General features: G+C 33.4%; 1 pseudogene; it reads left to right on the top strand.

The window, feature by feature from the left end:
* The first annotated feature begins 10572 nt into the window (after nucleotides 1-10572).
* On the top strand, nucleotides 10573-12137 carry LOC127794043 (cysteine-rich receptor-like protein kinase 8; annotated as a pseudogene).
* The last annotated feature ends 700 nt before the right edge of the window (nucleotides 12138-12837 follow it).

The following is a 12837-nucleotide window of genomic DNA, read 5'->3' as shown; positions in this document are numbered from 1 at the left end:
GGAATATGGAGTGCACATTGATGAATGTTGTGCAAACCAATGACTATATCTTAGTATTTGCATCTATAAACGACATGTGGTGTGCGAGCAAGTAGTTATGTCATGGCATATCTGTATGTATATACATTTGACTTGTGGAGTGCACAATAGTGTGTGTGGTATGAGCATTTGTGCATTAGTGAGTGTCTATACTATAGCGTGGGTGTCAAATGTGGAAAAGTATAGTGTTATGGATGATGTGACTTGAGATATAGCATGGGGCTTAATGGGGTATAGCATGGCATGGCATGGTACATGATGTGTTTGGTTGCGTGATATTGAAAAGTTTAGCATGAGCATATGGTGTTATGAGTCATAGCATAGTAGTTTCTCATGTGATGGGAAATGTAGTTCCATATTGCTTCGATTCCCCACTGTGCCCTTTTCTTTCAGATAGACTTGTTGAGCCTTGTGACTCACCTTGGTTTTAACCTTATTCCAAGTATAGAAGCTGATGTCAGGAGCGAGTTGGCGTTGCGTCGATCTTGGGTGGCTATGTGTACAGAACAATCCTAGCCAAAAGATCTTTAGAAGTGAGTTGTAGGCAAAAGTGCGGGCATTGTGATTATTATACCTAGTTGATTGATAACTCGTTATGAATGAGGAAGCCCTAATATATGTAATGGTAATTAAATTGCTTTCGTTGTTGTAAATAAAAGTTGAGAAAAATTATGGGCCGTTACAGTTTAAATTTGAGATGGATTTTGAGACAGATTTTATCAGTCTCAAAAAATAGAGAAAAAAAAAATCATCTCAAAATCCGTCTAAAAAAATTCGTTTGAAAAAACATCTCAATAATCCGTCTCAAATTAGAGACAGAGAAATTCATCTGAAAAAATTATCTCAAAATTCGTCTCAAATTAGATACAAAAAAAATTTATCTCAAATTTTAGACATCAAAAATTTGTCTCAAATTACAAATGGAAAAATTCATCTGAAAATCCATCTAAAATTTTCATCTCAAAATTCATCTAAAATTTTAAATAGAAAAAATCCATCTTAAATTTAGTATCAAATTTTGCGACGAGCATTTTTTAGAGGACTCGAAATTCATCTCAAAATCCCTCTCAAATTGAAAATCCATCTCAAATCGACTATTTTCTTATAATGTATGTTCTGTGAGATTCTATTGTTACAAGTGATGCTTATGTTTCTACCTCTTCTTTATCTAATATCGATATCACTTAGTTATGGCATATGCGTTTTTTACATATGAGTGAAATATGTATGACTGAATTGAGCAAAAAATGACTTCTTGAAGGGCAGAGTACTGAAAAACTAGAGTTCTATGAGCACTGCATCTTTGGTAAGTAAAAAGAATAAAGGCATTCACATTGCGAAAAGTTTACTAAACTATATGTAACATCCCGCATCGAGCGATAGGAAGGACCGGAATAACTTACCCTGATGGGCCTACGCGAACTTCCCAGGGGGTCACACATCCTTGAGTTACCCTAGCTCAAGCACGCTTAACCCCGGAGTTCGTTGCCTACATTCAACCCAAAAGGTATCCAGTTGGTGTTGTTTCCATCCTTACTTATCCTCGATATATACTATCATTCTTTGCGCTCTTGGGGTATTACATTCTCCTTCTCTTGAGCACATAACATCCTCGTCATGCGACCTTACAACCGGCCCTAGATCTCTCCCCGTTGCATGACCGATGTGGGATTCACCTAAGGTGCCTACACGCACCCCTCCTTAGCTCAGCATCCTCGCTGAGGTTTGCCCCACCACCACGCTCAGAGGCTCGGGGGTCAGCTCTGATACCACCTGTAACATCCCGCATCGAGCGATAGGAAGGACCAGAACAACTTACCCTAATAGGCCTACGCGAACTTCCTAGGGGGTCATCCATCTTTGAGCTACCCTAGCTTAAACAAGCTTAACTCCAGGGTTCGTTGCCTACATTCAGCCCAAAAGATATCCAACTAGTGTTGTTTCATTACTTACTTATCATCGATATATACTACCATTCTCTGGACTCTTAGGGTATTACACTATATCCATTCTGATCTTTAGGGTCTGGCTAGAGTACTCTCTAAATGTGTTGTCATAAACATGTTAACTTTCATTAATGATTTTTTTAGAAAAGTTTGGGTATTATTTTTAAAATAGAAGAGTGCTGTTTTTGCTACTTTCAAGCAATGGAAAACTATGATTGAAAAACAAATCGAAAGACAAATTAAGCATCTTAGCACTAAAACTCTGTGAGTAAGACAACATACTGAAATTTCATCAAGATCAAAGCTGAAATCACCACTTGATCTTGGCCAAAAGTATGCAAAATCAAAACCTTTTTTATTTCTCTTTTTCCACGTTGTCCTACCCTCTCGATCTTAATCTCAATTTGCTTTTTCTTTTTCTAATTACCCTAATGCACACACACAACACCCTTATATTAAAGCGGGCCCTAATGGGTGGGACCTCACTTAACAATATTTTCTTTCCCATATGAACCCCAAAAACCCTCATGATATGATAACTAGCAAAGCTACCAATTCCCATCAAAGCATGCGTAGAAAGTTTGGCCATTACATTGTCTTGATCATTGATTACATTCAAAATATCAAGGTTGCCATTTTTATTCCTTCATTCTAATGAACAACAATGCACAAACTAAACTCAACCAAAATCGTGACATTAAATTAACCTTTCCAAGAATAGACCAAAACCCTTATCAACAAAGAAATTGATATAAAATAGCAAAGGGCCTTTGTCTTTAGTGTGATGAGAAATTTATACCAAGTCATAAATGTAAATAGGAAAGTCAATTACATATAATCATTCATTACAAAAAATCCGTAATTTAGTGATGGATTTAGCGACGAAATTTTTCCGTTGCTATTTAGAGATGGAAATTCGGATTTGCGACGAAATATTCCGTCATCAAATTTTTTATTTTTTTAAATTTAGCGACGGGTGTGACTCTGTCACTAAATTTTGTATTTTTTATTTATTTTATTTTTATTTTTTAGCGACTGGGGTTGCCCCGTTACTGAATTTTAGATTTTTATTTTTATTTTTATTTTTTTGGCGACGGGTGTGACGCCATCGCTAAATTTAGTATTTTTAATTAATTTATTTTTATTTTTTAACAATGGGGTCTATCCCGTCCCTAAATTTGGTATTTTTAATTAATTTATTTTTATCTTTTAGCGACGAGGTCTATCCCGTTGCTAAATTTTATTTTTTTTAATTAATTTATTTTTATTTTTTAACAATAGGGCTATCCCTGTCGCTAAATTTTATATTTTTTATTTAATTAAATTAAATATATTTAGCGATGGAATATTCCGTCGCTAATTAATAAAAAAAATTAAATAAATAATAAAAAATTAAATTTAAATTAAATATAAAATCACTAAATAATTAAAAAAAATTAAATTAATAATTAAAAATTTTAGCCATTCGTTACAAATGAAAAAAATAAATTAAAAAATAAAATTTATTAATTATGTATTAAACAAAGATTAAATAAATATTAAAATGTATTAAATGCATATTTTATGTATTTTATTTACAAACCAAAAATATCTAAATTGATATGATATTGAAAATTTATAATAACAAATATGTATTAAACTAATTTTTAATCAAATAAAACTTAAATATTTAATAGATAAATTAATTACAACATTTAAGTGGTATATTAGTTGAGTTAAAATTTACAGTATTTATTTTTTTAAGTATTAATTTATGAATTTAAAAAATTTAAAATTTAAAAACTTAATTTAAAATAAAATTAAATGGCTGGCAGCTAAGTATAATATATAATTAATATGTGCAGTGTATATCATAAGGAAGCTCGCAGCTCTGATCGTTGTGCGCGCGCGGGCGACTAGGGATTGAAACTGAGGAAGAGAAGAAAGGAGTGCACTAGGAAATTATCACAGTGCTACACGTGGCGGCTCAAGGCGGTCCCACGTGGCGCTACAAGGTAGCGCACGTGTCCTTCCAGCACGGGCTATTTTTTTTTTCTGTCGCTAAAATAATATTTAATTTTTTAAATAAATTTTATTTTTTATTTTTTAATTAGCTCGCTAATTTTTCTCGTTGCTAATTCCGTCGCTGAAATTTTGCGATGCCATTTTTAGCGACGGGAAGCTGCCCATCACTAAATTTTTTAACGACAAATTTTTCTGTCACTAAATTTCATTTTTCTTGTAGTGTCTTTGTTATATAAGGTTGGTGGAAAGAATTGGCTACAAATTGGGAAGTTCTAGTCAAAAAAATTTGACTTAGGATAGATTGTATATGCAACATCTTGTAATTTAGCTAATGAATAAGCTTGTTGTAAGGTTCTAAGTAGGAACATGTAGCATCCCAAAAATTTGGAGACAAGTAAAAATAATTAATTTGGGTGTTTGAGAATATTTTAGAATATTTGGAGATTTTTGAAAAAAAAAAAAACTTATTTGTGATATTTTGAAGAAATAGGAAATTAAGGTGATTAATTAAATTAATTAGAAGTATTTATAATAATAATAATAATAATAATAATAATAATAATGATAATAGAAAAGTTAATCAAATCAAATTAAATTGAATTAATTAATATATATATATATAGATAGATAGATAGATAGAGATTTGTATGCGTGAGTGCGTGGCCCATCCTTAGCCATTTCATTTTGTGGCTTAAAAGCCACTTAAGTTGATATATAAAAGGCAAAGCTCGGGCAGCAAGCATTGGAGGCAATTTAAGCCACTTAAGTTGATATATAAAAGGCAAAGCTTGGGCAGCAAGCATTGGAGACAATTTAAGGCCATTCCAGTGGCTATTTTGGGCCACATTTTTCTTCCAAATCAGAGAGGAAAAGAGGGAGAGGAAGGAGAGAAGAATTGAAGAAGAAAGAAGAGGCGCGCGACCGTGGAAAATGGAAGGAAAATAGGGAAATCTAGGGGATTTTGGGATTAATTGGTGTCTAAAATTTTCAAGTAAGTGAGTAAAAATTAATATTAGTGTTATATGTTCAAATTACAGCTTTTATACGGTTAAATTATACAGTTTATACGGTTAGAATTAATTAATTTAAGTTACAGGTGTGTTAACTACAAAGAAATATTTTACTTCGCAACGGGAGCACAAGAGAGGCTGAAAGCAACCGATTTCAGGCAAGCTCCTAACACTCTCCTCGCGTTATTTATTTCCCGTGAAAGTCTTCGAGGTTTCTTATACTCTAAATCCTCCCTGACCTTGACTCGGTTCCACGCATCAATAACAATAATTCGCGTGGTAACCACTTAATGACTTTTATTATATTAATGGGTTTATTGTTAATGGAATGAGCTAATCAATGGTGTCATGGTATTTTTTATTTCAACCGTCACGGAGCTTCGTATCGCTCCACTTTCCTTGGGAATGATGTCGTACCCATTGGGCTAGGTTCTTAGAAAAGTTGTTTATGGTTTAATGGGATTTTATTAATAATTTATTATGTATGTTGAGATGGCTTTATGTGAATGAAAAGTAATGAGAATGATATTACGATGTTATGCGGTTATGTACATGAAGGGTTATGAGTTATGGAGAAATGTTATGTAAAGTTAAGTTGGGAAGATATAAAGTTAATAGTGTCAGTAAGTGTGTCTAAGGGTATGGGTACAAAGCCACTAACTGTCAATCGTGGGTCGTGGCAGTTGATGGCTGGATGTATGGGCGCCAGTCATCGGTTGTTACGATAAGCGCTAGACGGCCAGAAGAGCTGGTACTCCAGATTCCCACCTTGGTTTGTGCATTTCATGATGTGTGTGCTACAAGGGGCTGGGTTGCATTCACGTGGGGACATGCTTTGTGTGTGATGGGATGTATGAGCATTTGCATGACCCGGTTGGTCTAAGAGCCAATTTGGGTATCCTAGGTGAACATATGCATTTAGAGCATGCTGCATGTGTGTATTCCTATGTGAGGCATAGCAGGGCCTGATGCTTGGTTTATGGGGGCCTTGTCATCACGTTTATGCTATAGAAGCCCTTGCATTTCTTATGTGTTGCATTACATGGTTCTAATGTTATTGTTATTCTGGACGAGAGTACCGTGCCAGGTGTTGGGAGTACCGACTCAGTGAGCTTCGGCTCGGCTTAGATATTAGCTCGGGGTTAGCCCGAGGGAAGACCAAGATCGAGTATGGGTGGCAGCGTAGTCCACGATAAGACCTTGGGGTGAGACCCACGACAACATAAAGACCTTAGGGGTGAGACCCACGGCAACAGTAAGACCTTGGGGTGAGACCCACAGCAACAGATTATGATGTGGGCGACAGGAATGAGCATGTAAAGGAAATGGTATGGGGGTAGCTTATAAAAGGCTGCCAACAGGTATGTATGTTGGACTTGGGTGCCAGTGTGTGTTTTATGTGGGCCCCAATGATCGTTTATGTGAGATTTATTATATGTTTGTGTATCTAGAAATAAGACAGGTATTGGGCATGGCATGATATGACGTTGCATTGGCATGATTTGCATGGGAAGTCATGGGAAGAGTCCTATCCTAAACCTATAGCCTTCCTTTCTAGAGCTTGCTGAGTCTTGCGACTCATGTTGTTTTACATCATTCCAGGTAAGAGAGTGTCCTGAGACCGCAGGTGCGATCAGCAAGGTTTGGGTCCAGGCCATCGTGTCATGGTAGCAAGTGCAGAGCTCTCTGAATCTAGATCATCGGTGTCATTGTGCCTTTGTTAAGGTTAATGTTTACGTTTTTGAGATTGTCATATGTTATGTAAGCCCAGGTGGGCCCAAGTGATGAATGATTTTGTAAAGATGTTTATGAGATGTTATAATAAAAAGAGATTATGATTAAATAAGGGTTGTGTTATTGTTCGATATCATTTTAGTAATAACCCTCTCACGGATCCTCTATGCTAGCGGGGGCTCCGGGAGGCGGGCCGTTACAGAACATATGAATAGAAATTTAAATTTCGTTATTCAATCTAGTCAAGAAGCAACTTAAAGCATATTTTTCACTCAATATCACCTTATTCAACAAAATATCAAATTCATTGAGATATTCTTGAAGAGTACTTGTTGATTTCAAATTATTTATATCTCCCATAGGATCTTCAAAAGCTCATTCTCCAAATCTTATAGTTAGACAATTTTCCTATTCTTCCTAGGTCATCAAATTTTTTGAACCATTCTTCATAATATATTGATAATGCTCTTCCCTCCAAATGAATAGTTGCTATCTTAAACTTAGATTTAATAGGTGTAGTATCAATTTCAAAGAACTGTTCTATGTACTCAAAAAGGCCAACCTCTCAAATAGTCACTAGAAATTATGGGAAATTTGATGTTTATCAATTGATTTTTATTGTCATTGTTAGATTTAGAATTTCATTCGCGTAGTAAATATGTCTTTTGAACTTGTTTCATCAACGTAGAATGCTAGTAATGAAGGCTATTCAACAAGATTTTCAATTTTAAAATTAATTCAGTTATCAAAAGCCACAAATCCCCAATTGATTTCTCCAACTACGTACTCTAATGGATAGTGTCCTTTGAAAACCCTTTAAGAGATTCTTTTACGTTTTCAAATCTTGAAATCAAGTATTCTCAAAGACAACCATGATCAAAGAGCTGGAACCAAGATCTCTCTGATACAAGAATTATGTGAGTAGGAAAGATGAAGAAGAAGAAGAAGAAGAGGATAAGAATTGAAGAAAAACGTAGATAATTTCAAGAGAAGAATTCTAGGAAAAGAAGAAAAGAATAATTTTCATTTCATTTCTTATAATACCAGAGAGATGAATTACAGGGTTTTTTTTATCCTTTCCATCTTTACTTTGTTAACTTCTCGCTAAATACAACCAAGTAAGAAATAATTCTCAACTAACTATATCTAATTGTTGTTACCATATGTCACCAACAGATTAAGCTTCCTCAATGCTTTAGTTCTTCAAAAACCCTTCCAACTTAGCTTTCTAAGGGTTTTCCAAGTTAGCTCTAGCTCACTCTTAATCAAAAAACCATATCAAGATGTACTAATAAAGATAAACGGATCCAAAGAAACATCTTTCTCTCTCCATCTCTCATCTTTGAAACTAGATATGGGTTCGAGATGCTTCGAAGCTAGATTAGTTCATTCATTTTTCATGATGAATGAACCTATTTGGGATCGAGACAAAGATGAATGAACATATATAGGTTTGCGTTCATTAATTTTTAAAGTCTCTCTCAAACACACACACGCATATTTTTTAACTCATATCTAGATTTGAGATAAACAACAAACTCTTTCATTCATCTTCATGATGGATGAAACCATCTGGTTCAAGATGAAGATCAAAGTCTCTATTCTCCAAGCCCAAATAGGTCTCTTCATCTTTTAGTTAACTATTAAAAGATGATCTGGATTCGTTATTTTTAAAGATGAGCACCTTAGATCAAGATTACTAGGATCGACTCACAATAGTAAATTGGCAAGAAATGAGAGAGGTTAAAGGTGTTCGTGATTTTATGTAACTCATGAATAATACGCAAGTATATGCAATCAAGACAAGTAAAGGGGTAAATAAAGATCGTTTCCATAGAGATTGGTAACTAAACCTCTTAATTATTAAAATTAGTCACAATTAACTATATTTGGATAATTGATCACTCAAATAATTTACTCCTTAAATTGTGTAACTAGAAAGAAAATAAATTAAACAATTCACAATCACTTAAAAATTAAAATTCAATTGATTAAGACTTAGGGTTTTCTAAATTCACCTAGCAAATCCACTTTATCGAATTATCTCAACTTTAAATTGATTAAGTTACGAACCTTGTCAATCAAGCACTCTAATGTATTTATTAGTCTATGTCTAGGTCTAACAAATTTATTCAACTAACATAACTCACTATATGTCTATGTAAATTAGAATTAGAGAATATATTAAGTATATGTACTCATAACATGAAAATATTCATTACAAATATATATATAATCAAAGATTACACATGTAATGTCTTCCCCAATTAACATGTGTTATTTTGTTCAAGAGTTTATTCCTTACTTATCTATGTCTAGCCTCATAAGAAATCTCAAATTATATAATTGGTGATCAAGCAACTACAAATATTAAGTTTAGAACAAAATAAACATAATTGACGGAATAATCACAATAAAAAATTGAGTAAACTAATAAAGTTTCAATGCATAGAATCTTTTAAAAACTCTACATAAGTATTTAGTCATTCATAATGAATAAAATATTTTAATAATTATTCAAGAATTGTTGCATAATTAATATTCTAAATAATTAAAGAAAAAGAAAAACTCAAAAGAAGAAGGAAGGAAGCTCCTTTGTTTATTCTCTTCCCTTTTACAATATTTTATGTAGGTGCACAGCTTCCATAGTCCTCCTCAATATGACGTCAACTCCAATTGCACTTCTTCTCTCCTCTCAATTGCCTTCAATTGCCGCTGCCAATTTATTAATTATTAATTCTCTTATTGTATTATAATATTAATTATAAAATTGATATTATAAATTAATTTATAATATCTTCTTTAAAGATCAATAATTTTTTAATTCATTTCCTTTGCTTGATTCCTATAAAAAAATATAAAATTATGTAAAATTCATATAATACACATTTTAAGTAAGAAAAATAGTACAAAATTAAGATAAAAATATGTATACAATTAAGACCTATCAAAAGACAGAGGAAGAAAGAGGAAAATTATACAATTATATTTTGGTTTTTTTTTTTAACAATAAGAAAGATTGTCATCGTTTTTCAAAACTAAGAGTGTCAGTACTATTTTTATCAAACTATGAGGATGATTTGTGAAATTTATCTTATTTATTTTGATAAATTTTATTTAGGGCATCGGAGGAGGTAGATGGTTAAGTAATGAAACTAATAATTCTGTGATCCAATCCAAATAAGGAAGTGAACATGTAAATGTATAAAAATATATATGTAAAAAAATATTTTTAAATATAAGAAGATATCCTGTAAGGAAATTTAAAAAAATTACCGAATATAATTATTGGGAATCACAATGAATTTTAATTTCATATTAGAATTCGAGAATTTGAGGTTTGATCCTAATTAATGTTTTTGAAAATGAAATAATAATTATTTTTAATTTAAAAAATATAAGAAAATTTAGAGTTGATGTCGTGGCATTTACTAAATAAAATTGATGTCTATTGGAAGAGGGAAAAATACTATGAAACAAATAACATCCCAATAATTAAAAAGAAAAAGCAAGGTAGGGTGTCTCAAGTTAATTTCCTACATTTGTTGATCTAAAATCCAGCACTTGAAAATGATTTGACCAGAAGGAATATTGGTTTTGCAGGAGACGATGATACAAAAATCGTTGTCCTTATTGTTGTTGTTTCGACTGTTTGTTTTGTGCTCGTACCCAACATTGTTATCTGCTTTCCGTTGATGAGGAGCCAAAGAAAGTCGGAGCACAGATTTGGATGTGAGTTAAATATTGCACATTATTTGAGCCTCATGTGAATTAGGCTTCAATTTTTGCTACTTTGATTAACATATTTAGTTTGTGAAGTTATCAATCAATATGGAGCCATGGACAGCATTAGCATCCCAGAATCCTTGCAATACGATTTCAATACTATCTGTGTTGCAATAGATTACTTCTCTGACAATAATAAACTTGGAAGAGGTGGTTTCGAAATTGTTTATAAGGTAATGAAACGTTCAAACTATGTATAAGATATGTTACTCCTATTTTAAAAAATCAATTCTTTTACACTGAAATTGGTTGTTTTGCTTTTGAGTTACTTTGTTGATCTTTAGGGTAAGTTTCGTAATGGGCAAGAAATTGCTGTGAAAAGGCTGTCCTTGAATTCCATACAAGGGGAACAAGAATTCAAAAATGAAATTATGCTACTAGCTAAGCTTCAACATAGGAATCTAGTCAGGCTTCTTGGTTTCTGCTTGGAGGGAAAAGAAAGGCTTCTTGTCTACGAGTTTGTGAACAACTTAAGCCTTGATCACTTCTTATTCGGTATAACTAAACTACAGCACTTGTGGGTAGCAAATTCTGTTGCTATCAACCAAAATTTTATAACTTCCTTTAATATGTATGTTGTGGAAGTTTTAACCCATTTTTAAGTTTTGATTCAATCGTATGAATGGATAATTTTGCAAATCCTATGAAACGTAGATATTTGGATTGGGAAATACGTTACAAGATCATAGAGGGCATTGCTCGAGGAATTTTGTACTTTCATGAAGATTCAAGACTTAGGATAATTCATCGAGATCTAAAAGCTAACAATGTTTTGTTAAACGAAGAGATGAATTCCAAAATATCAGACTTTGGTATGGCAAGATTGTTTATGATGGATGAAAGTCAAGGGGATACAAGTAGAATTGTTGGGACTTTGTAAGTTCTAAATTCCATGAATATCTTATTTAATTACTTAACCAACACTTATATGTTACTTTTATTATAAAAATTGTGTTAAAAGGAACATTTTATTTAATTTGTATAAATAAATCTTCTAATCACACTATTGTTTTGGCCACTACAGCGGATATATGGCTCCAGAGTATGCAATGCATGGACATTTTTCAGTAAAGTCAAATATCTTTAGTTTCGGTGTCTTAATTCTAGAAATTATTACTAGCCAAAAGAACAACTCTTTGCAACAAGGTGAGAATTTAGAGGACCTTTTAAGCAATGTAAGTATGAATATTCACCACCAATTTGGTATGTCATTTACAAGTTTTTGAATGATTTTTAGCACACATTAAATGCATGCAGGTTTGGAAGGCTTGAAATGAAAGGACAGCTTCAAATTTGATAGATCCCATGTTAAGGTCTAGTTCAAGTTCAACATGTGAGATGATAAGATGTATCCATATCGGTTTGCTATGCGTTCAAGAAAATGTTGCAGATAGACCAACCATAGCTTTGCTTTCTATTGCTTAATATCTTGTCTCTCCCCCTTGCAACTCCTTCAAAGCTGTCCTTCTTTATGCACTGTGGTATGAATCAAGAGATGCCAGTGCTCCAAGAAAATAGTTCTAGTTTTGCAGCAACAATTGAGTCTAATAAATCAAAAAACAAATATGTCCTTTCATCAATCAATGAGACTTCAATTACTGAGATATATCCTCAATAATTATTGGGGTTGTTATTCCACTGGTGAACTTATGTGCATGAGTTCATAGAAGTTGGCCTTGTTAGGGATATAGAGAGTATGGATACGTACGTAATACAAAAATAACTTGCTTGATACAAGAAAGTAGTTCTAACCGACTACGATACAAGAAAAACAGTTCTATATACTTGACCACTATTATAACAGCTGATATTCAAGGTAACAAGAGCTTATAATTAAATGAACAACAACAGAGGTTACCAGACTAAAACAGCAAATCAGAGAAGATGGTTGAACAGCACCGCTCCCAGCTGGAAAGACAAGGAATCGGGAACAAACTTTTGGATCATGGAAGAGGCAGGAACAGAAGTAGGTCGAGTTGCGCTTTGCGCTGTCCTGAAGACAGTTAGCGCCCTGCACCAGCGGCAAGCAGACTACGGCAACTATCTCAGCAGGATGAAATGACCTCTCCGGTGAACGGCAGCCACGAACAACCGGAGCTAGCAGAACTCAAGACGGGCTCACTCTCAGTGATGAAAAACTTGAGAATACCAAACTCTTCCAAAGCTCAAAGAAAATAACTCGATATGAGAGATAAAACTTGAGAAAAGATAACAATGTGAGAGCTTGTGAAGAATGGAAAACTTCACACCAATATATATAGGCGCCCACCAAACTTGGAGACCAAGCCAATCAAGAAGTGCTTGGAGACCAAGTATTT

The sequence above is a fragment of the Diospyros lotus genome, chromosome 2 (assembly GCF_014633365.1).
Source record: "Diospyros lotus cultivar Yz01 chromosome 2, ASM1463336v1, whole genome shotgun sequence".
NCBI classification, from domain to species: domain Eukaryota; kingdom Viridiplantae; phylum Streptophyta; class Magnoliopsida; order Ericales; family Ebenaceae; genus Diospyros; species Diospyros lotus.
Note: the sequence above shows the minus strand (reverse complement) of the source record. Positions and strands in the feature narration are given on the sequence as shown.